The sequence below is a fragment of the Pinus tabuliformis genome, chromosome 6 (genome assembly GCF_031772625.1).
Source record: "Pinus tabuliformis cultivar Carrire ecotype Pingquan chromosome 6, CPIR1, whole genome shotgun sequence".
Taxonomy (NCBI): domain Eukaryota; kingdom Viridiplantae; phylum Streptophyta; class Pinopsida; order Pinales; family Pinaceae; genus Pinus; species Pinus tabuliformis.
This window is the reverse complement of record NC_142292.1, coordinates 1,096,825,468-1,096,848,486: the sequence shown is the minus strand read 5'-3', so window position 1 is coordinate 1,096,848,486 and position 23,019 is coordinate 1,096,825,468.

The following is a 23,019-nucleotide window of genomic DNA, read 5'->3' as shown; positions in this document are numbered from 1 at the left end:
TATCAGGCCACCAATCTTTGATGGGAGCAACTTCGTCTATTGGAAGTAAGAATCACAGCCTATCTTCAATCTCTTGGTACAAAAGTTTGGGATATCATGGAAGCAAGATACACATTTCCATCAGCAACTCTTATAGATACCGCTGGTAAGAAGCAGTATGAAACAAATGCAAAGGCTGTCAATACTCTATTAGAGAGTTTATCTCAATTAGAATTTGTCAAGGTTATGCGGCTCAAAACTACAAAAGAAAAATGGGACAAGATCGTTCTGAGCTATGAAGGAGACGATCAGGTAAAACACGCAAAACTACAAACTCTCAAAATTCAATATGAAAATCTCAGAATGCACAATGATGAAAGTGTGGATAATTATTTCTTACTATAAATGAGATTTTTAATTGTATGAAAAACTTGGGTGAAGAGATAAAAGAAGTTACTTTGGTTGACAAGGTTCTAAGATCTTGTCCTCTAAGTTTGAATCAAAAGTCTCTGCCATAGAAGAAAAACAAGATCTATAGAGCATTACCATGTCACAGCTACACGGAATCCTAACTGCTTTCGAAATGAGAAAAAGGGGACCATCAGAGAGGAGAGAAGACACATTAAAAGCTTCAGAAAAAGGAGATTACAATGAGTCAAGACATATGTCATAAGGATAGGAAGAATCAAACTTTATCAAGAACCTTCAACGGGGTTCTGGAAGATTCAGAGGTAAGCTACCTTTCAAATGCTTTGCTTGTGGAAGAGTCGGTCAATATGCAGCCAAGTGTCCTCATAAAGATAAGCTTGATAAAGGTAAGGAACCAGTTAGATGGAACAGAAAACAGAATGTAAGTAAGAAGAGCTATTATACACATGAAGACAGTGATGGATTTTCAATTAGTGATGAAGATGAACAATGTAATGACTATAGACTTTTGATGGCTTTTGAAGATGATGATTTCTTGGATGCTATAAAGGAAGATGATCTCTATGAAGAAATTTCTAAATTTAAAATCTGTTTAGAAGAAAAGAGTATGATCATAGATACTCTGACATTCCAACTTGTTGAAAGGGAAAAACACAATGAAAAGTTAGAATGTGAAATTGTGGGACTTAGAAAAGATATTGAGAAAACAAAAGCTCTTAATCTTAGATTTGCTAAAGGATCTAAAACTTTAGATGAGATTATCAAAGTGCAGTTTTCTCCTCTAATCAAGATAGGACTCAGATATTTTGAAGAAGCATCTCAAGCACATAAGCCATCCACCTCCAAAAGTTATCTTGATGCAGCAAGGAGAAGTGAACAGGTTGACAATCGACAGCAAAGGCATATAGCAGATCACCAGGAAATCAGGGTCAACCTACTTCAAGGATGAATAGAGATCACCAAGTAAATCAGGGGCAATCCACTTCAGGGATGAACAGAAGCTACAACCAACCGTAGGTAAATCATTCTCAATTTGCCTCAAGAATGAATGTCTATGGAAACTACAATCACCTGGACAATAGGTTTGATAATCGTAGGAATTTCTTCAATGGCCAATGTTTCTTTTGTCATAAATTTGGACACAAAGCAGCTCAATGTGTTGCCTACAAGACCATCATGACCAGAGAAGCACGAAATCAAAGGAATGTGACTGGAATCATGAAAAGAACCTACAATAACTTTTTTGCTCTTGAAAATTAAATAGAATGTTCTATTTGTAACAACTTTGGTCATGAAGATTCTGAATGCAGGAGTAGGTTTTGGCAAACAACTCAAAAGGAGCAATCTTCATTGAGTTCCAAAACATGGAAAAAGAAAGAACTACAACCAGAAAGATGTGGTATAGCCTTATATGTGGAAGGACAGGAAAATCAGTGGTACATCGATAGTGGATGTTCAAAACATATGACAGGTGATAAAGAAAAACTTCAGTCATATAGTGCCTTAGAAAAAGAAAGGAAGGTCTCATTTGGAAATGACACCCCTGCACTCATACAAGGTAAAGGTTCTGTTATTTTGAAAGAAAAGGTCAAAGTTGGAAATGTTATGTATGTTGATGGCTTAAAGCATAATCTATTGAGTGCCAGTCAAATGTGTGATCAAGGAAATGAGGTAATATTTCGATCAAATGGATGTATTGTTCATGAGTTTGATACAGGAGAAACAATGATCAAAGGCATAAGAACTCCAAATAACTTATACATACTCAAGGGAGGACAACAACAATGCTATCTAAGCAAGAATGATGAACAAGAGCTATGACATAGAATATTGGGGCATCTAAGCTTCTCTCAGATAAGGAAAGCATGCAAATATCAGGCAGTTCGTGATCTTCCTGACATCAGAATTCCAGACAATACAATATGCAAATCATGTCAGTTTGGTAGGCAAACTAGAACTAATTTCCCTGAGAAGGAAGGATCAACAAGTAAGCCACTTGAACTTGTCCATACAGTTGTATGTGGTCCATCCAAGAAAAGGTCACCTCGAGGAGAAGAATACTTCATATTGTTCATTGATGACTTTTCTAGGATGTGTTGGATAGACTTCTGAAGCATAAAGATGAAGCTTTTGAAAAGTTCAAAGCATTCAAAGCCTTGGTTGAAAATGAATCAGATCGCAAAATAAAATGCCTCAAGTCTGATCGAGGAGGGGAATTTATCTGAGATGAATTTTTCGATTTTTGTGAAGAACATGGAATAAGAAGGGAATTCTCTACTCCAAGGACTCCTCAGCAAAATGGAGTAGTAGAAAGGATGAAAAAAACCATTCAACAAATGGCTCATGCTATGCTTGATGAGTCTGGAACTCTGCAACCTTCTGGGGTGAAGCTGCATTTGCTGCCGTTACTATTCTCAACAAGAAAAATGTCCGGGTGAACAACACTCAAACTCCTCATGAACTCTGGTATGGTAAGACTCCTATGGTAAAATACTTCAATATTTTTGGAAGCAAATGCTACATCAAAAGGACTGATGAAAACCTTGGCAAGTTTGAACCTAGAGCAGATGAAGGCATTCTCCTTGGTTACTCTCCCCAAAGCAAAGGATATAAGTGTTACAATAAAAGACTTAGAAAAATTCTTGAAAGTATTGATGTAGTGGTTGATGAAGAAGGAAACATTCGAAGGCAGGTAAAATCTGAAGATTTCGAAGATGATGAGGACTATCGTTCAACATCAAATCAGACTAATGATGAAGAAGACACCTATGAGGAACCAGAAGAACAGATACGGGTAGAAGTAAAGACTCCATCTAGGTATTCCATAAGAATCATCCAAAAACTCAAATTTTGGGGCAGAAAGAGGCAGGTGTACAAACAAGAAGAAATATTTCAGAAGCTTCAAGATATCTAGCATTGCTCTCCTCCACTAAACCACAAAATGTAAGTGAAGCATGCAAAGATGAATGCTGGGTCAAGGCCATGAATGAAGAACTTGATCATATTGAAAAGAATAACACTTGGGAGTTAGTTCCTAGACCAACTGATAAGAATGTCATCGGGACAAAATGGATATTCAAAAACAAGCTGAATGAGAATGGAGATGTTATTAGAAACAAGGCCAGACTTGTTTGCAAAGGGCATGCTCAACAAGAAGGTATAGACTTTGAAGAAACTTTTGCACCAGTTGCCAGACTTGAAGTGATAAGAATGTTTCTTGCTCTTTCTAGCTTTCAGAAGTTCAAAGTATATCAAATGGACATGAAATCTGCCTTTCTGAATGGAGACTTGGAAGAAGAAGTGTATATTGAGCAACCAGATGGGTTTATCCTTGGAAATGATCCAAAACTTGTATGCAGACTCGAAAAGTCTCTCTATGGCCTTAAACAGGCTCCAAGGGCTTGGTATTATCGTTTGGATAAGTACTTCCATCAACAAGGTTTTACAAAAGGATCAACAGATAACAATCTATATATAAAAATTGACAATGATAAGTTGCTAATACTTGTTGTGTATGTTGATGATATCATCTTTGGTAGCAATGAAGAAGTCATGAGTCAAAACTTTGCCTTGATGATGCAAAAAGAATTTTAAATGTCCCTGCTTGGTGAGCTCATATATTTTCTTGGTTTACAAGTCCAACAAAACAAAGACGGTATTCTTCTATCACAAACCGAGTACTTCAAGCAAATCTTGAAGAAATATGGGATGGAGGATTCGAAACCAGTATGTACCCCTATGGTAACAGGATGCAACCTCAGCGCAAATGATGAATCAACAACAATACATCAACCAACCTATAGATCCATGATTGGTAGTCTGCTCTATCTAACAAGTACCCGACCAGATATCATGCATGCAGTGGGAATAGTTGGAAGATTTCAAGCAAATCCAACGGAAACTCATCTTCAGGAAGTTAAGATAATTTTCAAGTATCTTCAAGGAACTCAAAACTATGGCTTATGGTATCCTAGAGATACAGATCTCACACTTCATGCATATATGGATGCAGATTGGACAGGAAGTGTAGATGACAGAAAAAGCACTAGTGGTGGTGCATTCTTTATGGGTTCCAGATTAGTATTTTGGTTCAGCAAGAAACAAAGTTCAATTGCATTATCTACAGCTGAAGTAGAATATGTGGCTGCTGCATCTTGTTGCACACAACTCCTTTGGATGATGCAAACATTGCAAGACATTCAAATCACTTGTACTCCACCTATCTCCATTTTTTGTGATAATACAAGTGCAATCAGTATTTCAAAGAATCCAGTCATGCATTCGAAGACCAAGCACATACCTATCAAATGTCATTTTCTCCGGGAATAAGTGCTTGAACAAAAGGTCAAATTGGAGTATGTCCCCTCCAAAGAACAAGTTACTGATATACTCACCAAACCACTGCCTAGAGAGACATTTGAATACCTCAGACAGAAGCTGGGAGTAGTTGAGGCATCATATTGATGTTGAAATTATCTGTTTTAGAGAACAGTGGTTGTATGTGAGTTTCTTGAACCGTATCTGTGCACATACGCAGGTTTCTGTGGATACAGTCGTGTATATGTTGGTTTGAAGAAAAACAGTGGGGCCAGACTCAGGATGAAAAGAGTCTGATATGGGTTTGACAGAGACCATTTGGAACAGGTTCAGGGGGAGCATATAATTCTAATAATGCATTGTTGGCATTATCTTAGAAGATCTTGGTTCATTTTCTTTCAGGTGGAACCGGTGCAGAGGGAGATCATGGTTGCTGGTCTTGATGGTGATTGACAGATGCTGCTGATGTTAGATGCTAATGACTATCATAGCCTTGTCTTAGATATTTAGTCTCTATGTCATGTATTTGCTTTATTATCAAGGTCATGTAATGGCCTATGTTGGTTTCCCCACTATGCCTGGGATGGATGATGTAATGTTCTTGTTTTATCTTGTGTAAACTTTTGGTGTATCCCCACTTGGTTGGGTGGATGAGTCAATATTGGTATATCCCAAGTTGGTTGGGAGATGGATGGATGTATGAGTCTTAGGTGATAGGAAGGTCATTTATAATGTAAAAAGTCATGTTTCTTCTTGTAGAACATGTTTTTTTGTAGACCTTGCCTACAGTCAGGGGGAGCATGGACAACACAGTAGAGTAGAGAATTCAGCATGTACTCAGGGGGAGCATCACCCTTTACCCTTGATGACAAAGGGGGAGAATGAATTTGAGTGACTTGGGGTTTCCATCAAATCTAAAGGGGGAGATTGTCAGCATTATGACACAAGTTTGGCGCTATGACACATGTGTTGTCCTTGATGGCAACTCACTTAGATGACAGATCATAGTTCAGGCTCTCAGAATGAAGGAAAAAGAGATATACGCAGGATCCTCTTAACTAAGTCACGTATACACGCGGGTTCGACGATCATAAGGCACGTATAAGTATGCATGCACTTTCATGTGAGGAAAAGCATGTACATGTGGGAAAACTTATTTTTGGTCCGTGGTATTTAGTCCTTGGTATTTGGACCTATGGTTTTGAACCATGGTATCTCGTCTGAAGTGTTGAACCCAGGCATTGGGTCCATGGTATTGATTCATTATGGTTTTGGACCGTGGTATTGAGTAAGGCCTAAGACTATAAAAGGGAAGGAGATCATTAGGCAAAGGCATTCACTCAAGCATTAAATATCTTATGAAGAGCAAGATCTAGAATTGGGTTATGGTGCATAGCTGGATCTGAACCAAGGAGGAACCTGAGCACAAGAAGAAGGATAAGTTCCATTGTTGGGTCAAGATCTTAAGGCTTGAATAGTAATATCTTTGTGTGATTTTGATTTGTTATATGTGGTGCATGACTTGATCTATAAATCTGATAATCTGGGTATAACTCATGTTTGAATAAGTGAAAAGGGTAAATTATCTTTTATAGATCTGTATGCAGGTTCGGCACAGCAGAGGCGTGTATACACGTTGTTTCAGTAAGTTAAAGCAGTGTATACGCTGGTTGGTATTAATACAGAAGCATATGTACGCAGGTTATACATATTGAAGTAGCATACATCTCATGAAATATATTTTAGCTACTTTTGTTTATTGTTGCAGTGTTCTGGGTTCAGGATTGGTTCTGGTTACTGTTACTATATTTTGGTTACAGCTTTCTGAGTAATGATTGGTTGATTCAGTATTGGTTTGTACAAAGGAGATTGATTGATGTAGATATACTTAATGTTTGATTGATGTTATTCATGGATCCAGTTTGAAAATTTATGAAACATGGTCCCTGGAAGAAAAGAGAAGGTTGTAGCCTTCTGTATGTCAGCACCTACGTACTAGTACCTCAGCTAGTACAAGAGCTAAAGGGGTTGTAGCTCCCTTCCAGGAGAAGTTGGAGAACGAGAGAAGGTTGTAGCCTTTTGCAGGTAGAAGCCTACGTACTGGTATAAGACTGCACCAGTACAAAAACATTTTAAAAAGAAGTTTCTTATTAAAAGAAGATAGAGACGAATTGCAGTAGGTGGTTTTCACCCACATTGGGTTTCCACCTTATATCTTGTGTCCATATGTGTGATGATATATTCTGTTTTACTGCACCTGTTTACTGTTCTTATTGTTAATGAAGTTCTGATGCATTGATTAAAGATCAACATTTAATGAATCATAAGTTTACTGATATATGCTAGTTTCTTTAGACACAGTAGCGTATATACGCAGTTTCCCATAGCTGAAGTAGTGTATACAAATCTGATTGTGAAATGAAAAATAATTGATTTGATAATACTAATTCACCCCACTTCTTAGTATTATTTCCAACACAGTCAAGGATACCTTAAACCGGATCATGAAGAGAAATGTAAGAGGTCAACCGGGATAGGAGAGAAATTAAGGTTTCTCAAATGTGGATATCAGAAGGAAACATATGAATGATCAACTGTGCAAAATAGAGTGTACTTAAATAAGTTCTGGGTTATATTTCCAGTTTGATTCATTCAAATTTGAATAAAATTTAAGTTTATGAAACACTTAGAAAAAGAACATAAACAAGATGAAATTTGTACTTCACTAAGATAGCTCAACACATGAATCCTGTAAAGAAGTTTCTTTATAACTTGTCCTGTCTGTCAACTAGAAATTGGTACAATAACCCTTATATAGTAGATCAGTCAACTATATCAATATTCAGAAAATCCACACACCACCCTCAATACTTCGAAGTATGAAGTATTTATACAAAACTTTTTACAAAATATCCTGTCAATTGACTAGGATTTATTCTAGGAGTAAAATATCTGGATGCTAAAAGGTAGTGACACCTTTCAACTGACTGAAAACTGTCCCTATTATTTAGGTTCTGCTGGCTTTTGATATTTAATATTTTTCCCTTTAATCTACTTGGTTGTTTGGTCTTCATGCTGGATGTCATATTTACTTATGACCTTTCATCTGATACACTTTCATCTGCCTCCTTTGTTTAGTCTTTTAACTGTATGTATTTATCTGTCTCCTTTGTTTAGCCTATGTAAACATGTGAGTATGTTGTTGCTGATTTATCTCTGTTTTAACATTCAATGTGAATTCTTTCACCTTATTGCTTTGTTATCTTTTCAATTTTACCTTTTACAATAAGACATAAGTAACAAGGAGTAAAATATGTCCTGGAGAGTTGCTAGTATGAATCTTTCACTGTTTGCTGGTGAAAATAATTTCATCTCTATTTTCACCTTTTACTGTGTAAATTGTTTCCTTCTGCTCTACTATTGTATTGAATCTTTTGTTGATGAAAATCCATTCGAATACATGTATAAAAACTGTTTGTCCAGGTCTTATATGATCACTTGCAAAAATAAACCAATAGTTAATAAGAACATAGGTTTGCAGGGAGGTTATAATGGCTTCAGGGAACTAAGATGTCTGTGGATAGAGTTCGGAGCGTGTTCAGAAGGTAATCGGAAGTCAAATTTGGTTACAGAGGCTTAGGGTGGTGCAGGAAGGCTTAGGCAGCTTTCTAGTGAAAAACGAGCGAAAAGAGTGAAAATGAGCATCTTTGGCTTTTAAATGGGTAATGGTTAACTTTTGGGCGCGACAATTATAAGTGAACATTGGATGGTTTTGGCCTACGTGGGGAGGCGGTATTAAGGTTCATCGCACCGCTTTTGGTAGTTGGGCAGTTTTTCCATGAGAGCACACAATTTAACCCAAAGCTGCCACGTAACTGAAAGGGGCCTGAGAAAAACCGCAAATTTCGCATGCTCTCGGGCTAGTAAAGAACAGAAAGGAAGTCTGCATGATATGGATGTGTGCCATCAGATCTAGGGGTGAAAGATCTAACGGCCGCGCAATGAAGTTGCACAGAGGGCAATCGGGCGGAGATTTGCGGGGCCCGAGGGTTAATTACAACTGATTTGTAATTAATTAATGATATAAAGTGGGGATTAAAAATTATGTGTGGGTTAATGGAGTGGGACTGGGGTTTTATGTAGTGGAGGTTTGTTGACCGCACCAAGGGTGGTGGGTTAAAATGGTTTATGTTGGGGAATACGTGAACTTGGGGAATTAATTAAATAATGCGGTGGTTTAAATATATTTCAAAGGTTTAGTGAGGGTCGAGGTTTATAAAGTGGGGGGGGGGGGTTTAAATATATAAAGCAAGATTATCGTATGAATAATGTAAGGGTTGAGTTTAAAAGGGTTTCGGGGAGGGTTTTTTGAATGGGGCCCGATACACTATTCAAACTTAGGATAAGGGTTTTTAGCGAGTTTACAAGGGGAAAAGGAAATTAATAAGGGGGAAAGAGATTTTTCAATGGGAAATGGGTTTCACACTAGGGAAAAGGGGTTTTGGGTAGGGAAATGACCTTTGGAGGGTAATTTACTAGGGAATTGTGTGAAACCAAGGGGTAAGGGTCAAAATGAAGGAAAAAGGGTATTTTTATAAGAAATGAAGGGAAAATGGGGAAATTAGTAAATAAATATGTGGGGGGGAAATGAAATGAGGGAAGTTAATTAAATCAGCTTGTAAACATCCTTTTAGTCTCATAACTTCTCCTGCACACTAAAACATAGGATTAAGCATGATAAATGTGCATATGCTTTGAACAACCTTGTACTTTTGCAACCTTACTTCTACCTACCCTTTACTTATCCTCACATTTTTTCTTCACTTTATTGGGTGCATTTAAGCTAGCAGACCCTTTCTTTCCTTTTTCTTTTGAAAAGTAAACTATATAATTCTAGCCTTATATCTTCCAATGGCTCAGATTAAGCTTATGAGCACATTTTTATTTCTCTATCTAACAACTGATATGCCAAAATTAAACAGTTTGGCTAGATCCTTATTCTATATCTATAAACATGAAATTTAAAGCATGAAGTAGTCAAGATTAAACTATTTGACTATCATGGGTTGTGACATTTATGACAAGCTGCACACAACTATTATTTTGCATAGTAAAGTAAAAAGTAGTGGCACTTGGGCTTGCACACTTTCATGATCTTTTTTCGTTTGGAGTTTATGCTTTTTCACTTTTTTGATCTCTTCTTATTCTTTTTGTCCTTTGATATTTCTTTTAGGACATACCCTCTTTACATTTTTTAATCTTTAATATGGAAAACATTTGTAGAAAAGAAAAGGTATATACAATATTACAAGACTTAACATAGTCAATTCAAAATTATGATCCCTATTATTATAGGAACCTAACAGGGCTCATGACGCGCATGCCACAATTCTAGGAAAAAGTGACACTTGGAGGAAAGATTCTTAAACAATCTTTGCATGTAACCTCCAGCGCCTAAAAATAGCTCCCTAAAATCTAGGGATGCTTTTTTCATGTTGCTTTTTGCTATTCCGGGAAAAAATAGCCCATGCATGCAAGTCAAGTTTTCTTGGTCCCGGGTGGAAACAGTCAACCTAGCTACACATGCAACAGTCTACTCAGCGGAGGGGAAAAAATGTGCATTTATGGGAGGGAGATGGGCTGGCTGCCCAAAACGTTTTTGCAATTTCTGGGCTAAGCAGCTGACTGATTCTGAGAATTGCACAATTTCTGGGCTGAGCAGTCCTGCTAGGAGGAATTGCATAATTTTTCTAGTGAACAAGTGACAGGAAGATTTGCGTAATTTTCGAGCCCAGTAGGCTGCCAGACAGAATTGTGCAATTTTTGGAGGGACAGTTGGTTCCCCTCCAAAATTGCACAATTTCTTGAGGGAGTTGCTCAGCCTGCAACTGGACCAAGTCTAGAGAAACAACCTGTGAGGGGGATGCAACAAGCTCTGATGCACAGGCTGGCAATCTGCTAGAAAATCACTGAAGCTTGTGTACTTGAAAAGGCAAGACATGCTGCTGAGGAAGGTTGGTAGGGAGGCTCCAAAAAAAAGTTAAGGAAAATTTTTGGAGGGTGGTTGTAGCCGCTACAACACTTGGCGACACACTAGTAGAACTCCAGCTCTATGAATGGACCTTATTCGTGAAAAAAAAGTCTAACACCTCCGGGAGTATTCTTCAGTTCTCAGTTCATCTTGGTTTCCACACTTTCTTGATTGTAAGATGTAGCATCTTCCAAGCTCTTGGTCGATTGACACACATTCCAAGCCAAGTCAACACAGTTGTTTTTATTGGGGTTGAGGGGTATATTGGTGCATAATCAGTATAGTCATTAGATTCTTAGTTTCATCTCTGGTGTTTCTCTGCGACCAACAAGCCTAGACAGTACCTCGGCGGAGTCATGCAGGAACATAAGCATCATTCCGTTGCCAGCAAGCCTGGTCAGTACGTCGGTGGAGTTACTTGCATCACCTCTCTACGCAAGAAGCCTTTCTCTTCTTTCGCCTTATTCATTTTTCATATTTTGAAATATTTCACTTTTCATTTTTTTCATTTTCATTTTCATAAATGTGCATAACACTTATTCATTTCATAAGCGGAAGAGGGATCCCAACTTATTGAGAGCAAAAGAGGTTTTTCCTTCAGAGAAGTAGTTTATTATATACCTCTGATGTGCCTATTAATTTTTCCCCCTCACCTTACTCTACTTGACTGAGCTGCCAAGGGTTAAACCAAAAACAACTGACTAGAGTAGGTGACTCTAGTTAGCGCGCAAGCATTGTGTTTTCACCAGGGTTCACTTCAAACAGTATGTATTTTCCATCGATGTATCATGGAATAAAATTAACAAGTTCTTCATACAGAGGAAGGATGACAGATAACTAAGTAGTGATAGCTACACAAGGCCTCTTGTACTTTACCCGGCTTGTTTCAAGAGTCGTGCACGGTTTCATGCAAAACTAACCTACAAACAAGAACAAGCAAACAAACAACAAAGAAAATCAGAAGCAGAACTAAATGCGAAACCAAAGTGAGTAAGCAAACAAGAAAGCAGACAAAAAAACATGCAAATCAAGAAAGCAAACAAGAATGCAAGCAAACAAATTGAAAGAAAACACTACTTCTACTCCTAAACTAACAATGCATGGGCCTGATCGCGTGAAGTGATATTTCCAATGTAGCCACTGACGCATTGGTTGACCCAGGTTGGTGAAGGCTTGGTTTGCAAGAAACTCGGTTGTGTGAACCAGCAAATAAGAAAGATATAACAATGAAGACAAACACACTTCATGTTTAAAAGTTTCCACATGATATAAGTGAGTGCAAGTACATGGCATGTGGTCCATGGACTTGTCACGGTGTTGTGCGACATTGCTTGCAGCTTTGAAGCATACGCATAATCTTAACTGTGACACAGAAGCAAATGAAAGAAACAAAGACAGCTTGCACCGTGCACGTGTGCTTGCAATGTAAGATTCCTCTAATGCATGGGTGATGGGATCATGCAATTTGAGTGGAGGAAGCATGATCTATGTGTGAGATTGATATTTAATGCATAGAGATGAGCGATGAGGAGCCTCGGGTGATTGAACTATTTCTCGATCAGAAGTGAAACCAACCTCAGGATAACAAGGGCCTAACATAACCATCATCTCAGGCTGAAGTGCCTCGACAGCTTGGGGTGTTTCGACTTCATCGTCAGATAGATCATCATAAATAGGTGGCTTCAAAAATCAATTGCGATAGAATCATGATCGTGATCGAATATGGGAGTAAATAGGTCATGACAGCCACGATCAGAAAAATCAATGATTTCATCGACATCCTCATGATCTAATAAATCAAACAGAGGGGTAGATGAGAAGAGAAAAAATTCATCCTCTTTGTTTCCAGAAAAGGTAGGTGAAAGGTCAAGGGGATTTTCAATGAATAATTTATCCTCTCCATTTTCGGATGATGGAGTGACATTCGATGTGTCCTGCGAGTGATAAAAAATGGGTGGATCCGTAGATGAAGATACACATGTGAAATCATGGATGGAAGGTTCACCAAAAATGTTAGGAAAGAACGAAGGAGGCTCAGATAGAAGGGAGTCATCCTTCACTGAGTGTTGATGCTCAAGCTCCCAATCATACTCTTCATGAATGAAAACACATGTTCGTTGTGCAACACCAACTCCATCAGTGGCTTGATCCTCATTCACAACAAGTGTAGAGTCCAGAATGGAAGAACACAAGACATTATCTTCTGAAGGATCATCCAAGTACGAAGACAGAGGTTGTGGTACAAAATGCATATGATAGCTCGATGGACTCACAACCAAATCTGGGAAAAAAATAAATGAAGTGATGTTGGGAGGATTTGATGGTTGAACAAATGTGTGAGCATGATCTCCCACACCACTCTGCAGTGGTGGAGTTGTTTTATGGGGGGACAATGGACAGTCACTTGTGACAGTGACCATATCCATTTGTGATTGCATAGCTCCATCACTGAATAATGTTGAGCGATGCTTGGGCTCATATTTATTCTTGGGATGAACATATTTGTTATGACAATACCTGAATCTATCTGAAAGATAAAAAAAAATCATCTGGCTCTTCGGAACTTGAAACTGTAAATCACGGAAGCGCTACCAAAAATACATAGGCAATTCATGTGAAGCCTTCCGTTGTTGTAACAGTTTTTGGTCAAGATGTTTTGGATCAAAATGATAGAAAGTATCTTCAAGTGTGTATGCAAGTAGCAAACTGATCTGTTCATCAGAACATCCATCATCCTCGTCAAGCATGGCAAGGATGTCATGTAAGAATTTAGGCCAAGCCACTTTGTCTTCACCATCATACATGTATGTAGACAAGAGATCAAAAAATTCCCTCGAGATGGTGACAAGTTTGGTATGAGAAAAACATCATGGAGGGTTAAGAGTGCAAGACTCCATGATAGATATGAAAAGGTTCAAAACAATATGAGAGGACACAACTTGTCATATGGCCCTCCTTCTAGTGCCAGAAATGTTAACAGTGTTGGACCTACCATAATCTCAAGGGATATCCTCGGTAAGAAGTCCCAATTAGACCTAAGACCTTTTAGTGTAGGAGTCCCAGTAGTGGGTCGTACCGTAATGCCTTGACCGTGGTTTTGCATAGAGGCAAGTAAGATGTCCCTGTTGGTAGCAAGGGTGTGACATATGCAGTAAGTCAAGGGAGGTGTATGAGCGGTTCTAACACACAGAGGGTGAGGTGAGTGCACCCCTTGGAAACTTGTGATAGCACAGAGTTAAGAAGGGAACACATTAGTAAAGATGCATCAAAACATGGAAGGAAAGTAAGATAGCAATCCAAAGTGATGGTTAAACCAACGACACATTTCTGAAAGATTCATATATACATATACAGAAATAGCTACACAAGCATGCATAAGCAAACATATACATATATCATTTAGAGTACTCAAGATAGCTGAAATAAGTACACATTTGTATGAAACATGTTGGCTCTGCTATATTACAAAGTGTAAGTTCCAGTCATACAATAAATCCATGCCCAACCACTAGTTCCGACAGTGGAAGTTACAACCACAATTTCCTACTCCTCCAAAGAGATATACTAGCTCTGCGCAGTGGACAAGCCAAGGCTCATTACAATATTGTCCAAACTCTCTCTAAGATAGTCTTATCGAAAGCTTGGCTGACCAAAAGCCTATATAATGAGTTATGAGGGACTATTCATAGCAAAGGGTGGGGTGGCCCTTGACATTCCCCTTTGTGACAGTTCATCTACCCTCATGAATCTTCATCTACTCTATGACTGTTACATCCAACTATCAATAAATGAACTTACACTTGAAAAAACGTTACATTACAATGCACATGTACCCCTGTGAGACAAAATGGCTTGAGCAAGCCATGCAAGACATCACTATGACTCGAACAAATGTTGGAAGACTAGCTCTTCGACTCCTCATAGTGGTCAACAGTAGCGAACTGATGCCAATATTGGTAGTCCAAAATGGTTTCTCTGTACTCTAAGGTGACATATTTTTGGAAACGAACTCTTGCCTCCATAACATCTGGGTACATTGCTCAGGCTCCTCTATCCAACTCGTCTGATAGAATGTGAATCATTGTCTTGAGTGTGACTGGACTAGCAACTTACTTGTGCATAGTGTTTGCATTGATGGACAAGTATGGGCTGGTGGCTATGTGCATCAACTCGTCAAAGTATGAGTCAAGATCTAGTCAGACACGTGCCTTTGTCTTCGCTTGGGTGAGTGTCCCAATAGATGGGATCACATTTGCGCACACAATAACATCCATATGCTTGAATACACATGCATGGGAAGCTTGTAGACTAGTAATGAACTGTGAGAGCTCTTCATAGTTCTAGATCTGACTCTGGATGCGTGCCTTCAGCTTGACTAATCTGGGCTTCATCATCTTAGGAAAGTGAAGCAGGGTTCCCTTGTATCTTTTCATCCATGTTTGAGTGTAATCAACAACAACATGCACGTTCGACAGGATACGTGTTCTTCTATCACACCGCTAGTGCCAATCGTTGAGATGGACGATTGCCTTATGCATAGTACAAACCTTGGAATACAATGATCGCATGGCTATGTCAAGGGACAATACTTCATCAAGTATTTCCTTCTTCAATTCTACTGGTGGATGTTGTAACCAATTCTCGTCCTTGCTTGGCCGTCTAGAGCTCGTTAGCCATTTGCTCGTTCTCAAATATTAGGAAGTGAACAATCGAGCTAGTGGCTTCAGCATATGCTTTGGTAGCATCAACCAATGCTGTTGGATGTTTGCACGTTAGACATGATCACTCGTTCCTAAAATTGCGTAGGAGATGTATGATCCTCTGGAGTCGACTCTCTGCGAGATTGCACAACCCTTTGTTAATACTCGTCAAATGAGATGTTGTGCATCTCGTCCTCCAGATTTTCTCCAAGGATTTTAGTGTCTCCTTGGTCGCTTGGGACTTTCTCTTCTTCTGGATGTGATGAAGCTGGTGGGTCAACCTATTGGTGAGGCATGAGGTCAATGTCTTTCTCTAACTCTTGTTGCTCCATATCTGTATCCATTTGTTCAAGTGCTTGATCTATATCCTGAGTGAAGTTCTACTCTTGCGATTGTTCGCCCTATCTGCTTGATGCTAGATGTTCTTATGAGTCTACTATATGTACGGGCACAGTTTCATCTATCTACACAAGTTGCACCCCCTATTGTATTTTTTCCCTCTACGCTTCCTTCTCTTGTCTGCGTAGCTCCTGTTCCTTCTAGAGTTGCTCCTTCAACTCATGCAACTCCTTCTCTATTTCCTCCATTCTCCATTTCTCTCTCTGCCTTTGTGTGTTTCTCTTGTTGCGTTGTTTCCTCTTTGCCTCTATTGCCAAAGCTTCCTTCTACACAAGTGGTTCTGCTTGGAACTTGTAGCTTTTCTCATCCTCCATGCTATCCATTCCACAGTGAGGCCGACTGGTTCATTTTGTCTAGAGGAGTTCTAACAATATCTCCATGGGTCTTCCTTTGCCCAATGACATGCCCCGTGGATCCAGTTAAATTGTACTCTCACGTAGTGATCTTTCAAAAGAAAATGTGGGTCATACAGATTGTAACTTCGAAGGTAAAATGGATATTTCTTCATCCGCTATGCTTCGACATCCACATGCTTGAAACTTCATATCTTGTGTAACCTAATCCGCAACGGAAGAGCAAGCCAAGGTTCCTTCTTCTTTAAGTGCAACTTAGCTATAAATCCTGTTGAGATGTGATATGATACTTCCTGCATGATGATTTTTCTGAGGAAAACTTCGGTAGAACATGCGAAGGATTCTCCACGTTGTACATCGATATGAAGGTGTCGGACAGTGAGGCATACCAATCAGCTATGTCGATTAGTGCCTACATTGCTTCCTTCGACATGCAGGGTGGATCCCGTTTGAATATAATCTTGTAAACTGGGGTGAAAAAATCATCAGACAGTTGTGTGATAACTCATCTGAAGCTGCATTCAAACAATATCTTACAATAAGTGTTCACAGAGGTCTTCGCTGGTGTCCATTCCCACTTCAACCCCGGGAACTCCTGATGGGCAGAGATTGCATCCAAGATGTAGGAAGACTTATAGATTTCTGCTTGCATACCTTTTGGTGGCTGTCGAGCCCTTCTTACATGTTCCTTCAGCTGATGAGCCAACATATCAGACCATTTTCATGCTTTGCCTTCTCTGGCCAGTTGGTCCAACACGATCACCCAACTTTGTAGGAAGGTTTCAGTGCTTTCTTGGCCATACAGATGACATGCAAAGATGACTAAGTATTGATATGGCTTCCGTAGTATCTTCGTCTTGTAGACCTGGTTGGGTGTCATCTTGAATTTAGCCAACTCCTTTACCCAGTTCTTCAAAATGTCTCTGGAGTTGGCATTGTTACTGGGTATGCTGAAGGGAGTCTCCATGTTGATCACGGGCTTCGACATCTGATACATCTCATTATAATCTTTTTCCTTGAAGGTAGCGATCTTCGTCCAACTGACACTTCTCAATGTCATCATCTCAGGATCAGTGTGCGAGATGATCCAATGTATCATGTCCGTGCATGGGATTACGAGATACCTGCATGCAATCTCGTACAAGCCAGACTTGTGGATGTTCACATAGAGTTGGGGATCTTCGAGGTCTTTCCCAAATGTGCCTGCAAATGCGTCATTGACCTCTTGCCATTTCAGCTTGATGTCCTTTCTACAATCATATTGGTATCTTCAGAGATCGGCAAACTTGTAGACACTCGCTAAACTACTGCTCCAGTTTCACTTCCGTCGGTGTCCTTTGATCCTGATCTCTTGGAGGCCATTGATCCTAAACTGCTAAGAGGTGGATGAACACCTACTAGATCTAGAGATAAAACAACATGCATGGTAAGAAATTTGTGGGCTAAAACCAAAGAAAACTTGTGAAACGACATGCAACATACCTAGGGATTAACTGGCAGGGATTGTGCAATTTTTTCTAGGAGGCTGGGAGACTGGGAGATTGGCTGCTAGAACTGTGAAAAAGGAAGTCTGTTCTTTATGGGGAGGCTAGTTAGCTCCTAAAATTGTGTAATGCTCAATCCAAGCTGGCCTGCTGGCTTCTAGAATTGTGCAATGCGCAATTTCAGCTAGCAGTGGTTGCAGGCACAGTGACTTCATTGTGCAATTTTTTGGGCTAGCAGTCACTGTTGCTCAGAATTGCACAATGCAAGGCTGGAGGATAATCACTGGGTAGAAATGTGCATTTCCTAAGAGGAATACAGAGCCTTCCCTCTCAGGATTTCGCAATGTTGTCTTGGCGAGGCAAAGTCTGGGCCAAGGCTGCCGAGGCCGGCCAATGGGCAACTGAAAGCAAATGTGAATGTGAATGCATGGTGATACTGAGTGTAAACAGGAGTGAATGATCGTGCATGCAAACAATGAATGAAAGATTTAGAAAATGGACCAACATTCATGTGGGTGGAGTCGTCGAATTGGAGACCATGTGTGCAAAACAGTTTCATGCATGTGACAATAGTGAGATGCTAACGAAAACTGAAACGGTGCTAGTAGAAGCTAGTATGCATGTAAATGACACCAAGCATTCACACAAATCAAGAAAACAACACTCACACAAGCCAAAACACAAAAAGCGACATAAATGTTGCAAAAGACAAGTTAAGCCGACTTACTCGTGAATAGATGAGCTGGATGTGTCGAAGACTCCTGGATGCGTTGTGGGATGCTAGAGCTCTAAGATCGATGTGAATAAGTGAGCTCTAAAGCATCGTTTAAATAAGTTTCTAGCTCATGACGCGCATGCCACAAATCTAGGAAAAATCGACACTTGGAGGAAAGATTCTAAAACGATCTTTTCATGTAACCTCCAGCCGCTAAAAATAGCTCCCTAAAATCTAGGGATTCTTTTTGCATGTTGCTTTTTGCTATTATGGTAAGAAGAAGCCCATGCATGTAAGTCAAGTTTTCTTGGTCCCGGGTGGAAACGATCAACCCAACTGCACATGCAACAGTCTACTCAGCTGAGGGGGAAAACGCGCATTTCTTGGAGGGAGCTGGGCTGGCTACCTAGAAGGTTTTTCCAATTTCTGGGCTGAGCAGTGTTGCTGAGAGGAATTGCACAATTTTTCCAATGAATAGTGATAGGAAGATTTGCGCAATTTTGGAGCCCAGCAGGTTGCTAGACAGAATTGCGCAAGTTCTGGAGGGAAGGCTGGTTCCCCTCTAGAATTGCGCAATTTCTTGAGGGAGCTTCTCAGGCTGCAACTCGACCAAGTCTGGAGAAAAAACCTATGAGGGGGATGCAACAAGATTTGATGCATAGGATGAAAATCTGCTAGAAAATCACTGAATCTTGTGTACTTGACAAGGCAAGACATGCTATTGAGGAAGGTTGGTAGGGAGGCTCCAAAACGAAGCTAAGGAAAAATTTTGGAGGGTGGTTGTAGCAGCTACAACAGAAACTAAAGCCACTACTCTATATGAAGGATTTCCATGCATCCTAATTAATATTATTTGGTGGGCTAGAAACTCTAGTATCTTCTGCTCTCGAGATATTTTGATTGAGATCATTGCTAGGATGATTGTAAAATTATGAAATGGATTTAGGGTCATTCTGAAGGGGATGAAAAGGAGAGTGTCATTCATGCCACTACTTGACTAGGGAATCTCCTAGGTATATTTTGATGTCACTTCAATGGTTATCTACCCAAGTGTGGGGTTAGAGTGGTTCTTTTCCTTTCATAGTAAATTTGTGTAGATTTGAGATATTCCCTTGGGCATTGTTCCAACAATAGAGCTGAAATAACATTATGTATCTTACTCTCAATCACCTCTTTAATGAATTTCAAAAGTATCAAAGTAACGGGGATTCATAATTTGTCATCGACTAAGCCAATATTAAGGTCTCAATTGAAAACATATTTCTTCAACCCATTCTTCAAAACATTAAATAAACTCTTCCCTCTTTTGATTGGCTTTCATTTACACACATTCTTAGAGAACTTAACTCCACTGTTGATGGATTATCCAAAGATGCCCTAGACCTTCTTGTCAAGAAATTCATGATAACATAATTTATAGATGGGATGAAACATGATTAAAAGGTAATTCATCCTTAATATAGCTACTCTTATGCTAATTTTTCCTTTGTGAATGTAACAATATATTAATGGTGAATTAAATTATCAAGGATTGGTCTCAGTTTTTGGTTTTCAAATACCAAAAAAATGTTATATGAAAAACAACTTAATTGATTTTAGAAACTTTAATAAATACAAAATGAACTTAACAAAGTTGCACAAATCTTTTTAGAGGGTTTGACAAAGAAAGGTATATTTATGACAACAATGTAGAAAATCTTGTAGATTCACAAGCTTATGCAATTTACTAAAGCATAGGACAAGAAAATACTTCCACTTTCAACCAGCGGAATCTAATAGATCAATCAAAACAATATGAACAAGAAGAAGATAAATCAATGGCACATAACACAAGATGTATCTAGGGAAATCCACTACTCAAAACTGCGGTATCTGTATTGCATATATCAAAAATATGAGTGAAGACACAAAGCTTGTTCTCAATACAACAATTCCGCACAAGTATGTTCAACTCTCTCAGCTCACAAGTTAGATCTTGGCTAACACTTAACCAATTCTACAGCTCTCCAAGCTCCTATTCTCTTGCATAATTCCTAGGATGAATGTCTTGTATTTAAAGGGAATTCATGCTTCCAAAACTATGCAATCCAAACATAGGATCAATCTCTGATGCATGCATGATATTTACACTCCAGTAAATAATACAATTGATAATACATTGTTCCTACACTCTAGTCTCAGCTAGGTCTTTCTCAGAATCAACATGCATGAGTTTCTGATGAGGGAATCTTCAGTTAACTAGAGTGACACTTGTGGTTGCACTAGTGCACCAACTGACTATTAACTCTCTATTAGTTCCACAAACAGTTTGGAAATAATTTAACTTAACTTAACATAGTAAATTGAGTGAACTCCCTCATCAGAAACTAAACAAGAAAGGGATTATCAGCTAGCCCGATCTTGTCTCTGTGAAACTCGAAATTTACATCTTGAAAATGCCTATGTCAAAATAGCACCAGATTTTTCCTAAAATAACACTATATTGTTCCCAAAATAGCACCAAATTGAAGTGCTCATCACCCTAATTCCAACGATGTGAACGACACTCAAATACGAGCTCGTATGAGGGAGAACGAGCCAGTCAAAGTTTTGGTCAAAGTTGGATTGTGGGCCAGGTTTAAGTGTCCTACAATTTGACCGACCCCGGGGCATGAAACCTAGCTCCTGAAAGTGGGCGAATTTATTGGTTCGTTAATTTGTCTAATATATACTATATTAGACAAATTCGAAGAAAACGTGTTGTTTTTATAAAAATAAAAAGATATATATATTATGGGGTGGCGGGCCACCAACCCCGCAACCCCCTAACGACCAACATACATTATTAAAAATAAAAAAAATTTTAAATATGGCCAATGGGTCATGACCCCCGTTGGCCCCTAACCGCCCCAACCAACACAATATAATGTTACATAAATGGAATGGGTGGGCCACCTCCGGTGGACCCGGCCCACACCCAACCTCCTTACTATACAACGTAATGAGAAATATGGGAGGCTGGAGGGTATCAAGCCCACGCCGGCCATGTGGGCCGGCCCACCACCATGTAGCGGCCCCATTTAAAACAACAACAACCAACCCATTTAATACCCAACCAACCTCCGCGCTATTTAAAACAGAGCACCACCGAAAATCATACATTGCATGTTGCTTACTGTTGTAACCAACCAACGACAAAGTAAAATACAAAAAAATTGTTATGTATTTTGGAGGGGTCGAGATTTGATCCCCCAACCTCAATGCCTCAAGCACTCTGTCCTAACCAACATGCTAGAAGGGGTGTCGTTGTAATTTCTGCCCATCACATAATATTTAACCCTCATTTCGAATTACGTTGGGGGAGGAGGACGGAATGGTGATGAACAGGAGTGGACCAACGAGCAGACGCAGTTCCAGGAGGATGATGTGCTTTTCGAGACACATATTTTTAATTAATTTTTGCAAGTGGAACCATGAACCTGGGAAAAGAGCAGGCAAAACCATGACTGAGCCAATTTCCAGGAGGGCGAGACTTTGTCATTATACAAATTGGACAAATTTTATGTCGATCTTACACCTCTCAGCGACACAAACCTGATGGCATAGTCAGAATTTTGATTTGAGTGGCAGATCTTCAGATGACCAAAGGGAGGGAATCTTTGAGGAATCTCAAGGGAATCTAAAAGATTCCTTAAGCCCCAGATTTCCAATTTCTCGAAATTTAGAAATTTGACAGTCGATTTTACACTATTCAACGCCACGAATCTAATAGTGCAATCAGATTTCCCATTTGATCATTTCATTTTTCAGCCACTTTTCAAAGTGGAGTGTAGGTGTCAGCATTCATGTGTGAGCAGTCACTTCCATGAGATTCGACGCCGCGAGATTGATGGTACGGCCAACTTCAGCAGTTTGACATCCTTTTATTCAGATGGCCTCAGGGTGTGAGGTATATGCAATGTGTTCATGTACTTATTTTTTCTATGAGATGCATTGTGCTACATAGATCCCTATTTGATGTTTGATGTGGGATCTTGTTTTCTTACTTGTTTCATGATTCCTGCTTGATGTGATGCGGAATCATGTGTGAGATGTATTTCTTGTCATGTTGTTATTGAGATCCCTTTGTCATCATGTTGACAGGATACTCATGTGTCGCCATGTATGTTTAAGTTGAGATCCCTTTGATGCCATGTTGGCGGGTGCTCATTATTAACATACGTGAAATTATGTCATGTTGATAGGAGTCCTTTTGAATGAGAGTTGCCGCAGCGGAACATCTCTTGGAGCCACTCCTGTGTGAGGGAATTTCCTTGTATAATAGAGAAAACACATGCATGTACATCATCACTCTTTCCAGCACTTAATGCAGTGGCCTACACCATCTTGACACTAGGGCTCGGAGACGTAGTCCCTCCTCGACGAACTCCATTATCAACGTCTTGTGTTTTATGTTGTTGATTCTTGTCATGTTCCTTCTTCTTTACAACATGCATTTATGTTCCTTTATGCTATTTTAAATGAAATTCTAATCACATCACGAAAGAAAAATATCTTGGTGAAATTCGGGAGTTGAGTCAACTTGGATCATTCCATGAAGTAACATCCTCCTTCCTCTAGTTACCTGCTAGAG